Genomic DNA, 5,319 nt, shown 5'->3' on the forward strand with positions numbered 1-5,319 from the left:
CTGCTCTCTTTTATTCATGTCATTACCAATCCCTAACCTCATAACCTGACAATACGTCTGAATATTCGATCTTTTCAAAATGAAGGCCTTGATTGAGATGGATTTATTATTGTTATTATTATTACAGTACTCAAAATATTTAAGGGGGCTCATTTTCTTTTTTCATCACAAAACCCGGGTGTGTGCTGCTCTTGAGTGTGTTTGTACGTGTGTACGTATCTCCCACTGAGTGAGGCAAAACCAAGAGGAATCTGTTTTCATGAGCTCGTTAAACACCAACCATTTAGGAAATTCCAATTTACTTGAATGCAACGTGTGGCCAGGCTGCGGCTGATTTTAGCGTCGTCGGACTGCATGTTGGAAAAGGTGTTGCCGAGTCTTGCTCAGGTGTGTCCTAGGCTGCCGACAATAAATGGCTACTCTATAAAAATGTTTTACGAAATAGCGTTTGTTCAGGAAAACCAGTCACTATCTGTACGGTATCACTATCAGTGGGCAGTCCGTGACACACCTGCGCCTCTGCTTATCTTCCACACGCGCGTGGCGTGGATGGACTTTCTTGGCAAAGGAGAAGTGCTCAGTACTACAGATTTGTGAGTATTTGAAAGAAATAGGCCTCTTGTGTTCATAGAAAAAGACCGTTAAGTTCAGCTCGTGAAAAATGCGTTCAAACAGCCTCTCGGGTCCAGAAAGCATATCATATGCCTGAGACCAAGTTGTTGCAACTGACTGTCACAATATCAATCAAAATATGCATGTCTTTTTTTTTTGCAAACGCTGAATCGTTTCGTGAATGATTTTTTCCCCAAAAATGTTCAAAAATAACAAATACGCCCACTAGTAATATTTCAAAAATGTAAAAATAACATAGAAGATGTGTACCATCCAGTATATGCTCTCAATATCCCCTCATTTTCAAATTCATTTGTCTCACGTCCTTTTTTTTTAACCCCAATATAACACCCAGACACACATGTGTGTGTGTGTATATATATATATATATATATATATATACAGTATTCACCTAATGTGCAGATGCACAAGTGCATAATCATGAATAATTAAAAATATTTCAATTGAACATGACAAGTCAAAACTCAATATTTAAAAAATGAACAGTGAATATAAAGCTTGCATGATGAAATAGAATTTCCAGGTTGCCAAAGGCAAATTATGCAATCACCAGTACTCTCAGGAAGGTCAGCAAGTTGCATTGACTTTTCATTCACTTACATAATTGTCTCTAATGCGCTGTCCAAACCCTGATTTTTCTCTTTGTGTCCTTCCCCCAACTCTGTTTGGTCATTGAGGATTTGAAGAGAGGTCTGAGGTGACAATGGCCTTGCTTCAAGCTATGACTGAAACATTTTCAGATGCGAATCACAATGCACGGTTAATTGGTGTTGGAGGGCATTTAGGCATGTCAATGTGGATGCTCAATAATAACGCCACTGAATGCACTCTCGTCTACAACAACAAACACTCAAAATGTCACCGTATTAATGTCTAAAATGAAAAATAAATAAATAAATAACTCAGAAATTCTCATTTAGTGCTTCACACATGCTGCTTTGGTACCGGGACCTTATTCTCACCTCTTTGTGGGCTTTCATGTGCCTGTAGGTTTAGTTGCCATAGCAACGGGGTGGTGGGGGGGGGGGATAAAATAGCCAAGTGAACCGTGAGGCGTCACCAGGTTGAGTCTGTGCCGTAAGAGCAGACCCTGAACTTCTCACGGCCCTCGAGAACAGAGCATCGCATTGAATTTGATTTGATTTTGTTGGCGTCTCTCAGCTCAACGCAACGCAACGCGAAGCCCCGTATCCTTCGGGCCTCCGCTTAAAATTAGAGAGGGTGCAGCTGTCCCTGGATAATCTTTTCCTGAGGCAGATTCTTAGAATACCTGCGACAGAATTATCCAAAGGGTGACATACGGCCAGCGAGACAATTTTGGGGGTGGCTGGACATCAATTCTTATTTTGAACTGTGACATTTTCCCGGCAGTGGTCCTGTGGTGGGCTTCAGTGCTTAATTTTACTGTGTTTACACGTTGTATACATTACGGTATATAAATATTATGTTTCCATCCCATGCTTGCGTGAGTTTTCTCTGCGTAACACGTTCGGTTCATTGAACACTCAAAATTGGCCACTGTCCTTTTCCTTAATTGTGTGAAATTGACCGTAGATTAATTTTGTGAAAAAGTAGCGAACCATCGTCTGCCATTATGCGGGCATATTGAACATGGATTGGTTAGATCGGTTTGTGTAAATGAAAAAAACGGTTCAGCCTCTGATGGTGTCGTGCAGGCCCGCCGATATTTTTTATGAGTCAAAGATCCACTTCTGGAGGTCGGTCAAGCCACATGCAATAATGCTGTAATATTCAAAACAAAATGTCTTTGTCATTCAAAATAACAACAACAAAAATATGAACTAAAATAAAATGTCAATTTTTACATTCATTTCAACAAATTACTGAATAAGATAAAACATGACCCCTGTCATGAATCGAAAACAAATATCGCACTAGGGGGTTAGGAAAATGTTTCTTTTTAAATATACCATATTTTCTGCACTATAAGGCGCTTCCCAGTATAAGGCGGAGCTTCAATGAACGGCCTATTTTAAAACAGTTTTCATATATATATATTTTTTTAAGTGCTTGAACAGCAGTAGACACTTTTTTTTCTCCAAACAATGCCGAACACAGCTAGTAGCATGCCAGAGCTATCTCCGTCTCTCTTTTCACCCGAGTCAAATTCACCAGCAAGTTTTTACAGTCTTCTTCAACATGCAGCAGTGCAGCCTTTGGAAGTCGCAGAGAGCCAAAGTTGCCTTCCCCCGGGGGATAGCATCGCGCCTGTTGTTCTTGGCCAGCAATGGTGGGCGTCGGGATCCAAACAAACAACAGAGAGAGACAGTCATCAGACTTCGGCGATGGCTGTATTTATGGCACTCGTTCCCTAAGCTCATTAACCTTCACTCAAGATTCTTCTTTTCAATCTCAATTGTTCCTGACGCAGGCTGCCCCGCCCTGCCCTCACACATGTGCACTCCAAACGCAAATAGCTGATGAATATTCAGTATGGGGGCAAACTCGGACAGTTTTATTGGCATGTTTGGTGATTTCATTGGTCAGACGTAGCGAGATCATGGTTAAATCTATTAGCGGCTTGAAGCTCGTCTGTAAAAACTCATGAATAATTCACAATCACGTCAGACTAAAAGCCGCAAGGTTCAATGTATGGGGGGGGGGGGGGGGGGGGTTGGGGCTCTATTTTCAAATTTTGTGTACGACTGTATTAGCACATGCTTTCAGTTTGACCCCTTCCGAAAAAAAAAAAGTATTTAGTTCCCTGCCATTGTTGGGTCTTTGCTTTTATTTGTAGTCGCTGTCACTGAACACATCCCTGTGTGCTGGTGATTTTGGTGTAATTGTTTGTTTGTTACTTTTTTGTATGTGTTTTGGACTTTATTTATTCTGACTTTTTTATGGTTCCAGAGTGCCTCTTTTTTTTCTTTCCTCAAATGAAATGCTTTTTGAGAGCATTCCTGCCTTGCTTCCCAAAAAAACTGGTTCTCAACACTGCTGGACCCGAACACTTTGACTCCAAATTTATATGAATGGTTTTTTTTGGCCTGAACTAAATTTACAATATGCACAATCATGTGGATTCAGGTTTATTTTTGTTTGGCTGCATGCCTGTGTCACTTGGATAGTGTGCGTGTTTTTGTGTGTGCGTGTGTTCCCAGGGCGCCTTGCGAGCTGTTGGGAACTATTTACAGTCGTGTCCCACAGGCTAAGGCGGCTGCCCTATGGAAAGTGAATCCAAAAGTACACCTGAGTGAAACAAAAATGTTGCTATTTTTCATTCACATCAACAAGACTCCTTCCGGCCATCGTCCAACTGTGCAAAGGATGCTGTTTTTCAGGAAATATTGTGTTAGCCAACAGGATGAAAGGAGGTTTATCCAAGCCTAGTTTCTGTGTCTCCTCAGGGGAAGAGGTGCGCTAGCAACTACCTCTGTATCAATCACCCCACTGACACCGCAACAATCTTTATGTGGAAACCAGCAGTGCATGTGTGCAGTGCATGCTGGGAATTGAATTGGAAGAAAATAAGGAGATGAGCAGATGAACTGGAAAAAAAAATCTGCGGTTGTCTGTGAAAGGAGGAAAAGGAAGGATGAGTAGAAAAAAGAAGCCGACAGAGCTGCAAAATCAATAATTCAAAGGTCATGGAGCAACAGAGAGGAAAGAGGAGTGCCCTGAGAGGAAGGAGGAGTCCCCTAATAATGTTTTATTATCCTTTATTAACTTGCGTCTCCTGGCCACCTGCTTTTTCACGCGGCAGTGTCGCATTTGGTGCTTTGAGAATGTTTGGATGGTTTTGTTGCATAATTATATTAAACTGCATCCACTTCGGGCAGCCCAGTGGTCCAGTGGTTAGCGTGTTGACCTCACAGTGCAGAGGTACCGGGTTCAATTTCAGCTCTGGCCTCCCTGTGTGGAGTTTGCATGTTCTTCCCGGGCCTGCATGGGTTTTCTCTGGGTGCTCCAGTTGCCTCCTACATTCCAAAAACATGCATGGCAGGCTGATTGAACACCCCAAATTGTCCCTAGGTTTGCGTGTAAGTGCGGATGGTTGTTGGTCTCTGCGTGTGCCCTGCGGTTGGCTGGCAACCGGTTCAGGGTGTCCCCCACCTACTGCCCGAAGACAGTATACACTTCATATTTTTGTCAATATTTTAGACTCTTCACATTTTTAAAGTGGACAGAACTGAAGACTTGATACTCTGCTACAATATAAGCAGACTGCTTGTTCAACAATGTACATTTAACTGTCCCCCCCAAAGCCACTCAATGGGCAGCCATGTTGAAACGCTGGCCGATTTTTATTTATTTTGCTTTCAACATCTCCTCATGATGCTGGGCACCTCTGCTAAAATAGTCTACATCCTGAATTAAAACAGATCAATCACTTCTCCCCCTGAAATGAAATGATGAATTCATATAATGTAATTATTTACGATTAGGTTCAGTTTTTCATATTTTCTGAAAAAAGTGACGTGGACCATCATTTTAGGAGGGTGACCAAATGCTGTGTCGCATCGCTCCCAAACGTAACTGTTATCGTACCAAACTGCTCCACCTTTTCAAGAGATGGTATTTAAAATCAAATCAAAACACAACTTTTGTATCTAATAGGTACGGAATCTCTTGCCATGAGATTCCCATCTCTACTTAGAATGTGAACAAACCCATCCTGTGCTTCTTATGTGGTATGTTTTTGAGCCATAACTGCTTCGACTGTGA

Source organism: Hippocampus guttulatus, chromosome 1 (assembly GCF_054856545.1).
Source record: "Hippocampus guttulatus isolate MCC_2025c chromosome 1, RoL_Hgut_1.0, whole genome shotgun sequence".
NCBI classification, from domain to species: Eukaryota; Metazoa; Chordata; class Actinopteri; order Syngnathiformes; family Syngnathidae; genus Hippocampus; species Hippocampus guttulatus.